Raw genomic sequence first — 20100 nt, 5'->3', positions numbered from 1 at the left:
TCATGATAAATTTGGAAGAGGGATAAATTAATTTATATTCGTCTGAGATGTTTATACACACACACACACACACATACATATATATATATATATATATATATATATATATATATATATATATATATATATATATATATATATATCTATATCTATCTATCTATCTATCTATATATATATATATATATATATATATATATATATATATATATAGTACACGCAAGCATACTGGCGTTACCTGGGATTCCTGGGGCATGGGGCCACCTCTAATGTAGGATGTGATAGGAAGCGTTAGGAAGAACACACTGAGGTGGTTTGGCCATGTGGAGAGGATGGAAGGTGAGAGACTGACGAGGAGAGTGTATGTGAGTGAGGTGGAGGGGGGGAGAGGGAGGGGGAGGCCGAGGATGAGATGGAAGGATGGAGTGGTGAGGTATATGAGAGAGGGGGGTGTGAGATGGGAGCAAGGCAGTGAAATGGCGGGGGACAGGGTGATATGGAGGCGATATGTTTGTGGCCACCCCGTACGTGATTAAGGAGTCTGGCAATAGATTGAGATAGATAGATTTAATATTATTATTATTATTATTATTATTATCATTATCATCATCATCATCTTTATTATTATACACTAATGGTTATGTTAATGAGTCTGAAGATGCGAGCAAGCATGGCAGGCTAAGTTGGATAAATATAATACTGACTGCGCGAAAAAACCAAGTATGAAGGTGTGGAAGCTATTACAAAAATGACGTCACCGATATGTACACAAGAAATGCTGGCACTTTTTTTTTTTTTTTTTTTATTTGGCACGTTGGAGGAAATGACTGTCCGACAGGTGCTAGGCAAGTGCATCTATAATTTAAAGAATGCAGATAGATTTGCTTGAGAAGTGGTGCCAAGATTTCTAAGGCTTGAATCTTGTGTAAATAAATGTGAGGCTAATTTCACTGAGGATGCTGTTTAATAATTCTCTTAATTTTTTGTTCTCTTCCACCGTTTCAGGATTTTCTCTTTCCCTCTCTTAGGTGGGCGTTAGGGATGATGATGATGATGATGATGATTATAATGATTACATGATGGTGATGATGATGATGATGATGATGATAATTAATTTTACTTATTTGCGTGAGAAAGAAAGAACGCAAAAAAAAAAAAAAAGTCGTCACACATCCACTGACTCATCATGCAAGCCTCTGCTACCAATTTAAAAAAAAACTAAAAAATAAGACAAATAAATTCATTCTCAAAAACAACCACGGCATAATAAGGCCATGAGGAAAACTTACAGAAACTCAGACAAGAAAGAGAAAAGAATGCAAATGTGGAGAGGAGAGGGAAGTGGATGGTGATGAGGAGAAAAGTAATCAGCGAGGGAGGAAAGCAATCAGCGAAGGAGAGAATGTGTTCAGCAGGGAAGAGGATGTTATCACGCCGAGAGAATATATAATGAAGGGAAGCAAAAATAGTGGAGAGAAGATGGAGAAAATGTCACCAGGTAGGGTCGATATACGAGAGAGAGAGAGAGAGAGAGAGAGAGAGAGAGAGAGAGAGAGAGAGAGAGAGGAAGCAACAAGAAAGGTAGTCCAAGGTAGTCAAAGAAGGAAGAGAAACCTAAGACAGAGAGTTGGAAGGGAGAAGCAGTGAGACGGGAACAAGCACAGGCAAAGGAAAAGAGCAACGGCAAGGGAGGATAGAACTGTATTTCAGGATGGGAATAAAAACACTGAATTCTACTGTCGGATTAATAAAAAACGCTTGCAATAAATAGTCGAAAACTTACATCACGCCCACCAAGATTTGTTTGTCGTATATTTCTTTCTCGGTTGATAAAGGGGTGTACAAACAATCGACATACAAAATACATTACTGGTATTTGCCACACCCTCAGCCTTGGTTTCGTGAGTCTGATTACGTGACCAACTGATGCTGAAAGAAAGCCACTGAAGTCTGCGGGATTTGCAACTTATATTTTAAAAGTTGTCGGACGAGAATCAAGTACACACAGTATCTATAACAGCGACGGTACAGGATATATCGTTACTATACAATAATTATACTGTATAGTGATTTTAGTACTAATAGATACTTCAGAGTCAATGTTAGTTTTAAGTACATTACCAGCAAACTAATAATCTCTACTCATCATATTCTTGGGTATGCAAAGTAATATAAGCTAAGATTACCATTAGAATATAATACTAACTACTCCCTCTTGCCCCCAGCTAATCCTGGTCCCAAAAGAGGGACCTCAATGGATATACGCCACAGGGGCCTTACTGGGTTATTCTTGGTTGATTTCAGGCATGGCTGGTACATTTAAATACTAGTTCAGTGTTTAAGGTGCCACTCTGTATATGCCTAACCGAATAAATATTATTATCATTATTATTATTATTATTATTATTATTATTATTATTATTATTATTATTATTATGTATATATTTCATACAACGCTATCGATGAAAAACAGAAAATGAAACGAATATTGGCTAACAGTAAACACACCCATCTCTACAATTATTTTCAATGAAATGGTTCCCTCAACAAAATCCAAACGAATTTGAAATTTTACGAAAAAGATTTTGAAAGAAATACTATTTGCTGTGAATAGTAACTGCAAATGCAAATGACGTATGAAAAGGGAAAACGTTTTTCCCTTGTGGGTTTGACCTTCTTCGGGGACATAAAGAAAAAAACAAAACTAAATCTACAGTATAATAACGTACACCGTACTAAATACTACGCCGAATCTGTAAATGTCAAGCACCTGATCTTATTCATCTCACTACATACTCCAAACTCAATATTTGCTTCTCCACCAAGACTCATTCATATCGATGTGATTTTTTGATGTTAAAATGAAACTTGCACAAAAAAAAAAAAAAAAAAAAAAATCACCGCGAAGCATATCGAGTACTTTCCTTCTCATCCGTGGTACAGTGACGTGGTTGAGCTGCCACGCCAAACAAGTATTGTTATCTGTTGATTCTAAAAGTTATTACCATGCCCTGCGTGTACGTTGATTATCTGTGTTTATTATCCACACAAAAGATACGATAAATTATATAGCCTCGTGCATACCCACACGCTAGTGTGTATAAACGGTACACATTAGATGCTATATCTTGTATATAGTATACTCGTATACAGTATAATAATATTAAATTAAAAATACATAAGTATATATAGGAAAAAAGTACTATTAAACTGTATGAATCAACATATAGTTTCAGTATGTTCTGCTGCACGTACTGAGAGAGAGAGAGAGAGAGACTATCATACATCAAACACAGGGCGACAAATCACGTACGCTCTGAAGTTTATGGTCTTGATCATCCTACCCCCACCACGCAGTCCCCCACTCCCTTCATTACCCCCAACCCCAAACCCCCCTCACTGCCCACAACCCCACGCCTTTCTCCGCCCCCCCTCCCTCTTCTCTTTGATCACTCTACCCTTGGTCCCTTTCCTCCACGCTCCCTCCATCCTGTTATATCCGGCCTCTTGCCCACTCTCCCTTTCCCTCTGATAATTCTACTCCCCCTTCCTCTCTCCCATATCCCCCTCCCTCTTTCATTTTCTTCCTATCCGTCCCTATTCCCCTCCATCCTTCTCTCCACGTCCCCTTCCCCTCTCGTCTGCTTTTCCTATTCCATCTCAAACCAATCCCGCACCTCCATACTCCTTCCATCTCTCTCTCCCCCTCCTCCTATACTTCCTTTCCCTTACGCAGTCTCTCTTCCCACCTCCCCCTCACTTCCCCCACCAGCCTCTCTTGGACTTCCAACTCCCCCACCTGCCTCTCTCTCCCCCTCCCCCAGGCCATCCTGAACTCCCTCTTCTTTTATCCCCCTTTCCCAGCATTCCCCCTCCAAGACCACTCTCCCCACCCCCACCCCCATTCCACTACCCATCCCTTCTTCCCCTAAGTTTCCCAATAACCGCGTCGGACCCTGCTTCTCTCTCTCTCTCTCTCTCTCTCTCTCTCTCTCTCCGCAGTACCTTCTATTCTTTTTTTAATTCCTAATATTTTCCCTCCTTTCATTCTGTTTCCTTTTCGCTACATCACTTTGCTCAGCATGTTAATATTTCTTCAACTTTTTTTTTTCTCTCACTTCCGTCCTGTTTTCCTTCTTCCCTCCTCTCCGTCAAATCATTTTTTTTTCCTCCGGTTTCATTATCCCCGTTGCTTTTTTCTTTTCTTCTTTGTATCTGACATTTTTATACTTTTCTGCCATTTTCTAAGGCCAATCTTTTTTCTTCAATTGCGTTTTCACCATTATTTCAAATATTTTCTTCGCTCATTTTGTTTTTGCTTATCATTTACTTTTCCTCCGTTTTTCCGTTTTTACCTTCAAAATCTACTTTCATTAAATTTCGGTCTTCCGTTTTTCACTCTGCAGTCCTGTATTATTTTGTCCCATTCGAAGAACAGAGTAGACGCGACACACCCACAGCATTCAACAGCAGGTTAATCATATACACCTTCATCTACCAAACCTTAACTGTCATCCACATCCCGAGCTGTAAATCCCAGCAACAGACACAAGGGTAAAAAATGGGGTGTCAAGATCACAGAGCTATGATCAGCATGTAGTGAGCTGGGGGCAAGGAAGGTGAGACCAGGTTTGCATAAAGGGAGGGGGGAGGGGAGGAAGGAGACGGTTGGGGTGAGAAGAGTTGGGGGAGGTGGCTGAAGAGGAAACTAACTGAGGAATATATTAGAAAAAGGCAAGGCGCTATCATTTTTCTTGGAGAAAGAAGGAAAGGAAGGAACTTTTGGGGGGAAAAAGCAAGGATCAAGGTGAAAGAACGGGAAGAAACTGTGAGAGTGACTTGGAACTTCAGGCAAAATGAAGAAAGCTATTGGATAGGGTATGCCGTAAAGGGAGAAGGAAGGACACTGGTAGAGATAAATCTCAGATTATTAGAGAGAGCACCAGGGAGAGGTACCTCTTCAGAGGAGATGGAAAAATAGTGTCGAAGAAAGAGGAAAGGGGTGTATAATTCGAGAAAAAAGAAGCAAGAAACATAGTCATAAAAAAAAAAAAAAAAAAAAAAATGGCCAGCGTCTGAAGCCCGTTCCTCTTCCACGAACGCCTGAGTAGAAATCTCATGTAAACACACGTTAAGTGGCTGCACTGATACCCAGAGATAAAACTGACCCATATCTTGTAGTATCAAAACACACTTTGGTCTGATATATGCTACAACTCCCCTCTACCATTTACTCGTATATACACCACGGGCTGCTGTAACCAACGCAAACTTAACTTGCGACTCCATTTGCACTACAGCAAATTCCTATATATAAAAAAAAAAAAAAAAATGCAAAACATGTAGTTACAATTTTCATCAAACCATATATTTTCCACACATTACCCTGCAATAACTTTCTATATCCATCTGTTACAATTTACAGGAAGAATGGATCATTACTGAACAGGGATAAAAAATGCTTGGGGATCGCTTTGTTCATGTCACCCCTAAAAGCATGCGTGATCAGGTACAAACAATTGCATACACCAAGAGTATGTCGCAACACTACAACAAGCCCAAAAATTCCACAACAACCATTCATGCAAGCTACCTACAACTTGCCATAGATTAGCCTTCACTACCATTCGTTCTGAAAAGACACTATACTCTATCTAATCATGCTGTTCTTTTTTTCTTTTTTAATGCTTACTCGACAAGATATACTGCCTACAACTCCATACAATATTTCACTATACGATTGCCTTCCATATTTTACCTTACTTTACCTAACTATATCCTAACCTACGATATATAGCCTACAAAAGCCTACCCTGCTGTCCTGCCATATACTTTACACTAACCATACCATACCACACACTACCATAACAACATGAACAGCTCTTCTCCATTCTATCCTACCCCATACAATATCAAATATAATCTATCTTACACGCCATACCCTACCTACCTGCATGTCATACACAACCATATCCACATATTCCATACCTCTACTTACCTGCCTTACCCTACTAGCCCCACGATGCCCTTTCCTAAACATCATGCTCCAATCTACCTTACATATAACCTAGCCGTCCTACCTTGACCCTCCCCATACCCTACTCTGCTACCCCTTGTGTGGCCGAGTACCAAGATTTAGTGGGATGAGAAGAGGAAGCCATAAAGAGGGTAGCAACTAACGAGAATTAAAGAAGGTGCTAAATAGCCTTGTTGCCCCTGTGTGTGTGTGCTATGCAGGGAATTTTGTGGCGGCCGTAAATCCCGCCTCAGTGGTTCAAGAGACCGCCTACGGCCTCCTCCTTACGGCCGTTTCGGTAAGAAATGCTCGTACCTTCTGTGCTCTTGATTCTTAAACGGCTTTCTTTCTTAGTCGCTGGAGCATTTACAGTTGTTCTCTCCTGCTGTCCAGCTTCGTGTTATTCCCTGGCTAACGCATCGCCTTGGTACATTAATTTTTCGTTCAACGACATATATTCATTTTTATTGGTCCTCTGTCAACACACCAAAATATTAAACAGCTTTCATTTATTACACATGCATATTTTTAATTCTTCACTTGCACCTTTCGCTAAGAAGGAAACTCAGTATTGTGATTTCTACACTATACTGGACAATTAGCATTTAATATTACGATACCACCTCAGTCCTGAAGCACTAGCTGAAATACGTGCATTAAGATTTATTGCGCGCTATAAACTGAACCATCGGCTTCTAAATTACTGAGTTTGTCTTTTTCATTTTAAATCTAACACCCCTGGATTGCTCTATGCTGCTTAATGTAGTGCTTTACAGTGAGAAAGGGAGTGTGTCTTACGAACTTTCCTAATGGCAAGAGTGTTTCTATCTCGGTTTCAAAACAAATGCATCGAAAATTAAATCCATGCACGATCACATCTAACAGCTGATTCACATAAATATGGTTATATTTTTAGTGTGTTCGGAAACTAAACTACTTATAACAAATAATAATAACAATAATAATAATAATAACAGTAATAATAATAATAATAATAATAATAATAATAATAATAATAATAATAATAATCAACACATTTGGGAGAAACTTGCACATATTTGTCACTGATTATTATCTTTAAGCTCTTCATACATATTAACATCATCCCCCCCCCAAAAAAATAAATAAATAAGAAGCTACTGATTATTAAAACACTTGAAAAAAATTGCACGATTAAAAATATATGACAGTACCAACTTTCTCAATCCCTTTAATAATGGCCAGCAAATGTAAGATATAGAGTGAGATGGAAAGACCCTGCTAAAAAAAAAAAAAATAGCAGAGAAAAAAGTTGAAACATAAAACAAAATAGAGAAGGCGCGAAAATTTCAGAGATGGAAGTCGAGTAAAAGGTGAAGGAGGATGAGGTGGCTGAAGAAAGACAAGGAGAGAATGAAAAGGGGGAAACCAAGAGGGAAAAAGGGGAGGCTTAAGGATAGGACAGAGTAAAGGTATACGGAGACGATAAAATGGATGCAAAGGCCAAAAGGAAACTGCAGAGGACGAAAATGGCAGACGTGAAGGTTAAAGAAAATGCAGGAAGTAAACAATGAGAAAGAAAATGCACCTAAGAAAATGAATGATAAACGGAAAGGGCAAATCTAAGGTCAGAAAATAAGACAGAGAAAATGAATGGGTATAAGGAAAAGAGAAGAAGCTGACGTACAATACAAACAGCAAGATAAGGATAAAAAATAAAACTCATCATCATTACTCTTTTCCCACCGCTATACAAGGGCTGGCAGGATTTAAAGCATGAAAAGAGGAAGGACGCAAAGCAGAAATATCGTCTCAATGCGAAAAAAGAAAAAAAATGGTTAATGAAATAGACCTACAAGCGAAAAAAAAAAATAACAATGTGATGCTGGAGAGGAAGAAGAAAAAGAAGTGTACTAAGAATAAAAATAAGAATAATGAAGAGGAGGAGGAGGAGGAGGAGGAGGAAGAAAATAAGAAAGAAAAAGGAGAGGAAGAAACAGCTGTAAGACGCAAAAGAGAAATACAAGTCAGCAGAAAAAGAATGTCCTGGAAATCTGTGACAAGAGCCGGGAAGAGGCTGAGGAGGAGGGGCCGAAGATGACACTAATAAAATATGCTAAAAAAAAAAAAAAAAAAAAAAAAAAAAACTGACGCGGCGAGCCAGAAAAAAAGGAAATATCCGTTCCATTTTCCTTCTCTCTGCCTTCACCCGAACCAGTATGCGCCTCTCTCTCTCTCTCTCTCTCTCTCTCTCTCTCTCTCTCTCTCTCTCTCTTAAATAAAAATCATCCCAATTATTTAAACTATTTTCTGCATTCTAATTTTCTCGTCTCGTACTAATTCTATCTTTTCTGTGTTCTCTCCCCCAAGTTTCCTGCTTCTTTACTACTTCCGTCTCATCTAACTTTTCCTTCTTTCCTTCTCCCTTGTCTTATCCTTCGATCTCAAGTCCATTCTATCCTCTTCCTCTTCGTCTTCCTTCTTCTTTACCATCATTACCTTCGTTCTCCTTTCCTTTCTCTCTCGTGCTTGCTTCTTCGTCTTTAAACTTTCGCTTTTTTATCCTCTATTAGCTTTAAAATTTTCACAGCTTCCTCACACCTGTCTCAAATTTAGTCCCTCCCACCTCTCTCTCTCTCTCATCCATCTTTCTTCTTCTCTTTTCCTCATGTAGGATAGTTATGATCTTCCTTCATTCTGCATTCTCTCTCCTCTCTCCATTCTCTCTTTTTTCACCTTCTTCTCTTATTCCTTTTTTCTTACCGCCTGCGTAAAATCACCCTCCATTTTCTCTCCAGTATTGTAAAACTTTTCCAACTTTTCTGTTTTTTTTTTTTTAATCTTCCAGTCTCTTATTTCTTTGTTCTTCATTTTTTGCTGTCCCTGTGATTCTTTCTTTTTATTTCACCTCTTTCCTGTCGTGCCGTTTTATTTTTCCATAATTTCTTTTTTCCATTACAGTTCCTCCACATCCTTCCCGTACTTTTTCATTTCAATGCTTTCTTCTCTCCTCAGTTTCTCTATTACCTTCTTAACTTCCACTTTCCGTTACCCTCTCCTTTTTTCCATCCTTTTTTCCCAATTTCCTAAGTGTTCTTTACGCTTTCATTCACTCCTCTTTCCTTTCTTCCATCCATCCATTCTTCCCTCCCTTCCTTCCCTTCATCCATCCACTCTTTCTTTCCTCCTTTCCTTCCCTGTTTCCGTCCACTCTTTCTTCCTTTCTGTCAGTCATTCTTTCTTTCCTCATCTCCAACCCTCTCCCACCCATTCTTGTTTTCCATCTTCTCCTTCCTTTCTTTCATCCATTCTCCTTTCGTTCCCTTCTTCTGTCTATCCTTTTTCCCTCCATCCATTTTTTCTTCCCTCCACTCCTTCCCTTCTTCCATCCATCTTTCTTCACTTCTTTCCTTTCCTTCTTCCATCTATCCTTTTTCCCTCCATCCATCCTCTCTTCCCTGTTCTTTCCTTCCCCCATCCATCCTTTTTCCCTCCATCTATTCTTCTTTCTCTCCCCTCCCTCCCTTCTTCCAATTATTCTTTCTTCCCTCCTCTCCTTCTATTCTACTGCATATCCCTTTTCCCTCCATCCAATCATTCTTCCCTCCTCTCCTTTCCTTCTTCCATCTATCCTTTATCCCTCAATCCGTTCCTCCTTCTCTCCCCTCCTTCCCTTCTCCCAATCATTCTTTCTTCTCTCCTCTCCTTCCCTTCTTCCATCTATCCTTCTTTTCTCCCCTCCATCCCTGCCTCCCCGTCGTATGTGCCCAGATAAGGCCAGAGTCTTGATTACGTGCGAGGTTTATTCACGGTCCGACGAGCCAAGTTCACCCCGACGCCGGCCCGAGGATGAGACAACTTGGACGCTCAGCCTAAATGAACGCAGGGAGAATGTGAGCGAGTTCGTGGGCGTGGGGGTAGAGAGGGAGGGACGGCAGGGGTGTGGAGGGAGGAAGAAGGGATAGAGAAGAGAGAGGGAGGAAGAGGGAGGGACAGGGACAGAGGTGAAATAAGGAGGGGGAGATGAGGGATGGTAGGGGGCTGCGGAGGGAGGAAGACGGCATAGAGAAGAGAAAAGGAGGGCCAGGGAGAGGGGGATGAAGGTAGAAAGGACAGGGAAGGGAGATGAAAGAAGGAAGAGGAGATCGAGGGATGGTAGGGGGCTGTGGAGGGAGGAAGAAGGGATAGAGAAGAGACAGGAAAAGTAAGGGAGAGATGAATGAAAGGTAGAAGGGACAGGGAGGGAGACGAAAGGAGGAAGATGAGGGAAGACCAGGGACCATACTGGAAGACAGAAGGAACGGTGAAAGGATTATGAAGGAGGCTGGGAGATGAAGGGAGGCCAGGGGTCAGTGAGGGAGAAAGAAGGGACAGAGAAAGAAGGAGGAAGGTGGTTAGCGACTGAGGGAAGATAGGAACAGTGGACGGAGGAAAAAGGGACAGAAGATGGAAAGGAAAAGGGGGAGTGGGAAGAAGAAATGTAGGGCTATGGAGGGAGGAAGGAAGAGAGAAAGCGGAGAGATGGAAGAAAGGCATGAACTGTGGAGAGAGAAGAACCATGGTGAGGGAAGGGTGAAGAAAAAGGAAGGGGATGGTACAGGTGTGGGAGAAAGCAGGGGTCGCAGGATGCAGAAAAAAAAAAAAAACGTGGAGAGGGACTAAGCAGAGATAAGGAAGAAAGGATAAGAGAGACGAGAAAATGTAAGTTGAGGATGAGGAGGGAATATCAGAAGAGGAAGATGATGACTACAGGAAGGAAAACGGACATAAAGAGGAAAAAAAACAGGGGTGAAGACGGAGAAAAGACAGAAGAAACTGAATGAGAGGGAAGGAAGAGCATGGGAAAGAGTGAAATTTGAAGCGATGGAGTTAGGTGGAAGGTATGAAGTGGGCGAAGTCAAGGCAGTGGAAGCAGGGACAGGAAGTGGAAAGACGGAGATAAGGATCAAGAAGGAGAAGGAGAAAATGTGAATCGAGAGCAGAGATAAAGTAGGACAGCTGGAGGCGGAAGATATATGTCCAGGGGAAGAGGAAGTGAATGAAGAGGATTGAGAGGAGTGGGAATGCTGGAGCGAAGGGGAAGGGAGGTACAGGATGCAAGATGGCGAGAAGGAAAATAAGGGAGGAGAAAGCGGGGAGGAGAAGAGAGAAGACGTCTGGATGAGAGGAAAGAAACTGTAAACATGGAGGAAACTAAGAAAGGGAGAGGCAAGCAGAAAGGAAAAATATGTTTGGATGAGAGGGAGTGAGGAAACTGGAAAGGTAGAGAAAATGAGATGACTGAGGAGGTGTGGGCTGAAATCATGCATGGAAACTGTGAAAAAGTCCTCTATTATAAAAGAATAGGAAGGAGTGAGAGACAGAAGTAAAGAGAGGAAGGAAAGTATGTACAGACAGGGAGAAGTAAAGAGAATGGCAAAAAGAAAAGGTAGAAGAAAGGGAGACAGAAAACCTAACTTACGAGAGAGAGAGAGAGAGAGAGAGAGAGAGAGAGAGAGAGAGAGAGATGGGATAAAGTTTGAGAGCAAGAAAAAAGAGGAAGATACGAACGGTGCATAAGGGAGGTGGAACGATATGAGGAGGAAAGAGAAATGAAAAAAAGAACAAAGGTAACAGAGAGAAAAAGAGAGATAAGACAGAAGGCAAGAAGGAAGGTAAGTAATAGGCTGTAAAAAAATGAAATAAAGAGTTAAAAAGGATGCGCTGATTTATTAATGAATGTGCTGAATGAAAAACACAAAACTGGGTATACAAAACGCAGCAAAATAAAAAGGAAGATTGAAATATAAACACAATTAGGAAGAATGGTATAAGGGAATTAGGACTTGATTAACTTGGGTATGCAGGTACACAGGTAAAACCAAGGAAGGAAGTTAGGTAGGTAGGTCGGAGAAAATAAGTAGCTAGGTAGACAGGTAGGGGAAAAACAGGCAGGTACTAGGAAGGTAGAGGAAAGCAAATAGGTAAAGAGATAAGAGGAAACAATTAGGTAGGTAGACAGGTAGGGGAAAAATAAGCAGGTACTGGGAAGGTAGGGGAAAGCAAGCAGGTAAGACGATAAAAGAAAACAGGTAGGTAAGCAGACAGGTAGGGGGGGAAAAGAAGGTAGGTAGACAGGAGAAAAACTGGAAGGAAAGTAGGTAGTTGGGTGGGATGAACGAAGGCAGGAAGGAAGGGAATGGGAAGGGGGTACTGAGGAAAAGATGAGAGGTCGGAGAGTCGAGGCGTTGGAGGAAAAATGGGGTCATAGTGGTGGCTGGAAGAGATGAGGGAGGAAGGAGATGAAAACTGAAGACGGGAGGAGAAGAGAGGTGGAAGAGGAAGAAGAGGGAAGAGATAAGGAATGAGGAAAATGGAGATCAGACGAGGACAAGGGTGAGGGAGAAGAGATGAGAATAGAGCAAGGAAAAGAAAAGAACTGAGAAATACGTGAAGAAAAAGGAAAGATATGGGAGAAACTGGAAAGCAAAAGAACGACAGATGATGATGGAGGAATGAAGGACGTGAAATTGAAAGAGAGAGAGAAAAAAAAGCTGATATAAAGCAAAATCGCAGTTGAAAGAGAGAGAGAGAAAGAGAGAGAAATACACCTTGTTTACATGTATGAAACTGGTCACAATGCTGTTATCTCTTTTAGCATGAAGCTATGGCCCACCTCAGAAGAATTCTCTCTCTCTCTCTCTCTCTCATGAACCTGTTATCCCGTTAAAACTCGTTTCTCCTCAATGCCAACTTCACTCCTTACATATATTTCGTCTCTCTCTTCCTCTTATTCGTTTTCTTCCATTTCCCTCCTAAGCTTCCTAATTTTCTTTCCTCCTCCTCCCCCTCCTCCTCTTTCTTCCCCTATCCCTCCTCCTGTATCTCTTCTTCCACTTCCCTTTCCTTGTTTCCTGTTCCTTCTCCTATTCTTCTTCCTTCATTCTTCTCTTCGTCTTCTTCTTTCTACTTCCCCCTTCCCCCTAGATCTTCCTCCTCTCCCTCCCCCACCTCTTTCCCATTCTTCCGCTCCTCCTATTCTCTTTCTTTCTGCTTCTTCTCTTCTTCTTTGCCTCTTTCTTCTTATTCTTCATCTCTCCTTCTTCTTCTTCCTCTTCTTCTCTTTCTATTTCCTCCTATTCTTTTTTTCGTCTCCATCTCTTCTTTCCTCATCTTCTTCTCTTTCCTCTTCCTCTTTCTCCATCTCTGCCACCACCTCCCAACGCATACATATGACCCAAGAACCTTGTCTTGACAGTAATCATCTTAGTTATGTTCTCCACGACATAATATTTGCAAGGAAATATTATCGCATTTCCAAGATATAAACATTACTGACGCTACATTATTTTGTATTTATTTTTTTACTTATTTATGTTGATTCGCTGGCTCAGGTGGCTCCCCAGCGCCTCTTCCTGGGCAATTTACATAAAACACTGTAAACACTCTCTTTTATGATGTCTATACCCTCTATATACCAACAAACTCTGCGTTAAAAAATGCAACATAATAGCAACATTCAACTTACAAAAAAAAAAAAAAAAAGAAGAAAAAAAATTGTGAGGAAGAGGTGTTGAATCAGTAATGGGGTCCTCTTGTCTATTTTTCCAACAGGATACATAAAAGATATATCAGTATTTTCACAGTATATACATCCTCTATAAATGTGAATATTCCTCTCAATACGATGGTCTATGTATTCTTTCTTCTATTAAACGATTACAAACACCTTACTAAAGACATTTCGTGTTGAAAGGGTTAAAAAAAAAAAATCCGTATTAACCACTTCAGCTCGAAGACATATCTATTACTTCTACCTACATACATATTTTTTTTTCGACTACGAAAGGTGTCTTATAGTGAGAAGGTTAGTTACTGGTCGGAGTAACATGCTTTTTTCACACTAAATGATATTCTAATTGTCTGGTTGTGGTATATTCTTTTCAACTAGCAATATATATATATATATATATATATATATATATAGATAGATAGATAGATAGATAGATAGATAGATAGACAGATAGATAGATAGATAAGATAGATAGATGGATAGATAGATATAGATAGATAGATAGATAGATAGGTAGATAGATAGATAGATATAAATGGCCAAGCAATAACTGGAATATAACACAAAGTTCTTTTTTTTCTCTCAGCCAAATCGTTAAGCAGGGTAACTCTGTACTGTTATTTTCTAAGGTGCGATACTCTGAGCCCATTATGATTAACTTTACTCTTAATGGTGCACTAGGTTGGCAATTCGCATACTATTAAATATAAACTGATTGTATCCTCTACTGTAAACATAATAAAATAATATATGGCGGTGTCTTCGTACAGTGACAGCTTTCGAAAACTTTTTATAACTCAAAATCCAGCACGCACGACTACCTAAATCTACCGAATGAGATATAGTTAATTGAGGGAAATTCTACTCGTATGCAACATGTTTCCTCAAGTGTTTCTAATCTATAATAATAATAATTTCCCTGAGTCAAACCATAACTAAGACTTCCATTAATATACACACAGGTATAATAACTCTCCTCACTATCAAGCTGTGTAGGCCAAGCACAGGGAACTCTCAAACACCAGATTATAAGTCCCACCATGACCACATCCTACACTTAGAAGAATTTTGCCGGATTCTTCTTCCAGTTTTAACAAATCACAGGGATTCAGAATGGCAACTCTGTCCCACTTTATTCCTAAGACAAATAAGACCCGAGCATATTATCGAACAATCACATGGTACCCAAACGGAAAATGGAATGGATGAGTGACACAGCTACAGAGAGAGAGAGAGAGAGAGAGAGAGAGAGAGGGGTACTATGACAAAAGGACGGGAGCAAAAACCCACTACAGAGAACCAGAAGAAGACCCATCCAAGGAACCCACTTGAAGATCTGTCCCATAAATCCCATTCCTTAAGACGTCTTCTGTCGGGGCGTAGAGGAGCCGCGGAGGAAAAATGAAGAGATAAAACTGAATAGATACTAGATAAGGAAGGAGACTGGGATGGGGGAAAATAAGAGATACATCCAAAGTGATAGGAGATAAGAGATACTAAATGAGGGGCGGTAGTAGCAAAATGGAGAGATAAAAGTGAATGGATAATACAGAATACTGAGGAACGGCAGAAAAGAAGTCAAAATGTTACCGAACAGACGCGTGACAACTGAGCTAATGGAAGGCAGACGGGGAAAAACATGAAGATATAATATGAGCATATGCTGTCAAAAATAGAGATACTGACGTTGGGTAAGGATACGATTTATAAGTAATATTAACTCCGTCTGTAAAATTACGCCTTTATTATTTTGTCTTAGCTATGCCTAGGGCCATACGATCTGATCCAACTCATGATATCCTTTCGTAGTGAAGGGGGTGGAAAACATCCACTAACCCCTTCAGTACGATTTTTTCTTGCCACTACCAGACAGTTTTATTGAGCCTGTGACCTCTCGTTATGAATAAATCAGAAGCAATCTCCATTATCTCTTTCAGGTCAAAGGGGCAGCAAGTGTGGGGTAAACCAATATATTTTATTCTCCTCAGTACAATAGCGTCTCCTTAATATTATTGTGCTGTTATTACCACCAAATGGTCTTGTTCAGCTTAGGAGACCCGATTTACTGACAGTTATGGAAAAAATGTGTGATATATAGATAGATAGATAGACATATATATATATATATATATATATATATATATATATATATATATATATATATATATATATATATATATATATACACACACAAACACACAGTATAATGCATTTTTACGTTGATGAGTAAAGAAATTAACCGGTGCATAATGATAAGGACTTCCTGATTACATTTTTGCTAGATCCGCATGATCCAATCCAGCTTCGGAGCCCCTTTCGAACTGGAGGGATTATACAGCATTCAGTAACCCCGGCAACAGCTGACACTTTCCCAACCTATATATTTGCGTCTAGTAGCACGAAAATTACAATACGACGTCATTGTGCTAAGGTTAAGGACGTGAGGCAGGTGTGGAACGAAGAAATAAATAAATAAAAATAATATGTGAAGAGGCAGCAGCGTTCTAAGTGGGTCATTACGTCACGGTAGGATTGAGGTCGTTGCTTATATCTGGGACCATCTGAGTGGGGCGGCGCCTTTGACGGTGATGTGGTAGATGCTGAGATGGGCTGATGCAGGAAGGAAAGGGAGGGGGATGATGATCGGGGAGGAGGGAGGGACAGAGAGAGGATGATGGGTAGGTGGAGAGAGGAAAGGGAGGGTGGATTGGAGAGGGGAGGATATTGGAGTGGTACAGAGAGGGAGAGGATGATGGGTTGGTGGAGGAAGGACACGGAGGAGACTTGGAGAGATTGAGAGAAACTTGGAGTGCCAAAGGCAGAGGGGGAAGAGATACAGGAGTAAAGGTTGGTGTGGGGAAGACAGGGAGATGGGGGGAACTCGAGGTGGGGAATGGGTTGGTGAAAGGAGGAGTGGGGAGAGGGAGGTACTTCTAGAGGGAAATAGGTGAGAAGGGAAGAAATGATAAGAAAAGAGGAGGAGAGGTGAGAAAAGGCTCCTGGGCTGGTGGATAGAGAGGTAGACTTGGAAAAGGATGGGAAGAACGTAAGAGCAGTGAGATGAGATGGGGAGAAAGAAAGGGGAGTAGAAAATTTGGAGGGGGAGAGAAAATTTGGAATGGTAAAAGAGACAGAAGCAGGGAGACAGGTCGAAACAGGGAGACAGGTTGGTGGAATGAAGAGAGGGAGGAAAGACTTGAGAGGTACGAAGAATGGGAGAGATGAGTTAGTAGAGGAAGGAGACCTGAGGAATGAGGGAGAGATTTGGGGAGGGTAGAAGAAAACAGGGAAATATAAGGAGAGGGATATGGGCTTTTGGAGGGAGAAGAGGGAGAGATGAGGAAGGTAGTAAGACCTGAAGAAGTGGGAGAGAGGGAGAAGAGGGGAGATGGCTTAGTGGGGGAAGGAAAGTGGTGAAGAAGAATGGAGGAGAGAGGGAAAGGAGAGAGAGAGATTTGGAGTGGAAGAAGGAGAGACAAGGAGGAAGAGAGACTGAAAGAGGAAAATGGTGAGTGAGGACAGAGACTGAAGTTGAAAAAGATAAAAATAAAGAGATGAGGGGAAGTTAATTGTAAAGGTTGAGAAGGAATGGAGCTGGATAGATATGCAGACACACACACACACACACACACACACACACACACACACACACACACACACACACACACACACACACAGAAATATGCATATATATTTAGCGAGGAAGGAAAAGCGTGTGAGTTTCTTGAATGCAAATGTGTGTGTACAATTAAGGCGGAGTGTGTGGGTGGCTGTCAGCGGGTAGTGTAGGACAGCCGTACCCATGTGTTTGCAAATGTGGCTCAGGCGCAAACAGTTCCCACTCAAAACAAGACCATTTTCCACCTCCCTCAAAGCGTCAGCCTGGGTGTCAATGTTGTTTTCTGTATATATATATATATATATATATATATATATATATATATATATATATATATATATATATATATTTATCTCTCTCTTTTTCTATCTATCTATCTATCTATCTATCTATCTATATATATATATATATATATATATATATATATATATATATCAGAGAGAAGGGGGGAGGGGAGACAAAATTATCTAAATCATACATATAAAACTACTGATTTAAACCCATCTGTATGAAAACCCTCAAGCATACCCTAAACATAAGCTGCAGCCTCGAATCTCCAAAGCAAAACAAGACCACACACACACACACACACACACACACAATCGCCAGGCATCCTAGTACCTCACACCAACACAAGATCTGCATATGCATTTACAAACACAGTGGCTCTCGTCCCGGCACTGGCATATAGAGCCATAGTGTCGAATAGCGTCGAGTGGAGAGACGGAGGGCAAGGGAATGGGTGAGAGAGAAACGGGAGGGGGGAGGGGAGAGGGGAGTGATAAGGGTGAAAGTGAGTGGGAGGAGGGAAGAGGGATGATAAGGGTGGAAGTGAGTGGGAGGAATGAAGAGGGCTGATAAGGTGGAAAGTGAGAGGGAGGAAGGAAGAGGGATGGACGGTATGGGGAGAAGCAAACGATGAAGGATAAAGAAAAGGATAGTGAAAGACAGAGGGTAGAAGAGGTAGAGAAGGAGGGAAAGAAAGATTGACGAGGGAAGGAAATAATATATGGAAGGACACACACAATGGGAAGGAACGAAGAGGGAAAGAGACTGGAAAGGAAGGAAGAAAACAGTGAGTAGGAGGGAAGAAAGGAGATACTAGGAATACGGATAAGGGCGATGAAAAGAAGAGGAAAACTGCGGCAGGTACATGAAGAATAAGGGAGGACAGAGAGAGAGTGGGAGAGACGGATGGAGAGATGGATAATGAGGGTAAGAGGAATGGAGATGGAGGAGGGAGTGGGGCATGAATGTGAGAGGGAGGCCGTGACAAGGATGAAGGGATTATAGAGTTTACAGATGAAGGAAAGACACAGATGCAAAGACAGGGATCACGGAAGCAGAGATATGGAATTTCTCAAGGGGGAGATAAATTTATGAGACAGCAGTACGAGAGGCGAAGAAAAAATATCAAAGAACCAAGGAGCTAAAAGGACTGGGAAGGGAGCGACAGGAATTTAAAGGTAAAGGAAGGGGATGAGAGAGAGGGGAAATTAAAGGAACAGGAAGGGGAAGGGAGAGACAGGAAATGAATGGAAGGGGAGAGGAAGAGGGGAACAAAAGTAGACAGAGATGGAGGTTAACGGGAGTGAGACACTGAAATGACACGAGAAATATTAATAAAGACGAAATAAATGAAAATGAGAAAGGGGAAGAAAGAATGGAATACATAGAAGAGAAGAACGAAAATAGGAGGCGAAAAGGGGGAATAACAGAAGGAAGGAGAAATGAGGATAGAAAGACTCAGAAGGAAGGAAAAATCTGAAGGCAAGAGGGGATCAAGGAAACGCGGCAAAGCAAACAGTTGAAGACACGAAAAAATAAGAATGTGGACAAGAAGACATTGGGGAAGAAGGGGAGCCCAAGATTAAAAAAACGATAAAGTAAGAGGGAAAGGCAGTAATGCAAAGAGGAATACAGTGAAACAAATAAATAATAAACGAAAGACTGAAGGAAGGAAGGAAGGAAGAAATGGATGAGGAAGGAAGGAAAGAAGGAAGGAAAAAAAAGAGAAGAAACGAAAAAAGGAAAGGAAGACAGGAGGAATGGAATAAAGTGAAATACCTAATGAGGGGAGGAAGGAAGGAAGGAAGGAAGGAAGGAAGGAAGGAAAGAAAGGAAGAAAGGAAAGGAAGGAAGGATGGGAAGAAAGAGTACGAGCTTGGAAGATGTAGAGGATGTCGGGAGATAATGGGAGACTGTCAGAGAAAGGAAAGTGGCAACATAAGGGAATGAAAGAGAAAGGGAATGAAAAAAAAAAGTTGATAGCGAAGGAAGGAAAGTGAGAGGAAATGGGAAGAAAAGTGGCAGTGAAAGTAAGGGAAGCTGGGAAGTAAAACTAGAACGAAAACTTACAGAATAGAAAGAGAGAGAGAGAGAGAGAGAGAGAGAGAGAGAGAGAGAGAGAGAGAGAGAGAGAATGTGCGAGTGGTGGCGGATGAAGGAGAGTGTCAGGGATGGAGGCAGCATAATGGCACTGTGTGGAGGTGTGAGGTGGGAGGCACTAGCTCAGCAGGGCCTCTCTCCTCCAAGTGGTTACAGAACTATAGTGCCGCAATTACACGTAGGAATGTGAGGCAAGCGGCAGGCGGGCTAGGTGTGTGTGCCTCGTGTTTTTGGTATATATGTGTTTGTGCATGTGTGTGTGCGAGTGTGTGTATGTGTGTATGTATACATGTATGTATGAATGTATGTTTGAATAAATGTATGCATGTATGAATAAATGTATGCACGCATCTACATTAAAGCATGTATGCATGACGGGGTGATTTTATGTATGGATGCACGAATGAAAGGGTGGCTGCATGGATATATGTACAGTGTATATATGTACGCATTTACCTGTATGTACTTTAATTCTGCATCTATGAATGATACTGACAATGTACATGCATTTATCCCACCCCTTCTTACAGCAAGGAATAAACAATAGCA

Source organism: Coenobita brevimanus, chromosome 66 (assembly GCF_032717465.1).
Source record: "Coenobita brevimanus isolate Jiangsu-jjx chromosome 66, ASM3271746v2, whole genome shotgun sequence".
NCBI classification, from domain to species: Eukaryota; Metazoa; Arthropoda; class Malacostraca; order Decapoda; family Coenobitidae; genus Coenobita; species Coenobita brevimanus.
The sequence above is the reverse complement of the archived record's forward strand: the minus strand, read 5'-3'. Positions refer to the sequence as shown.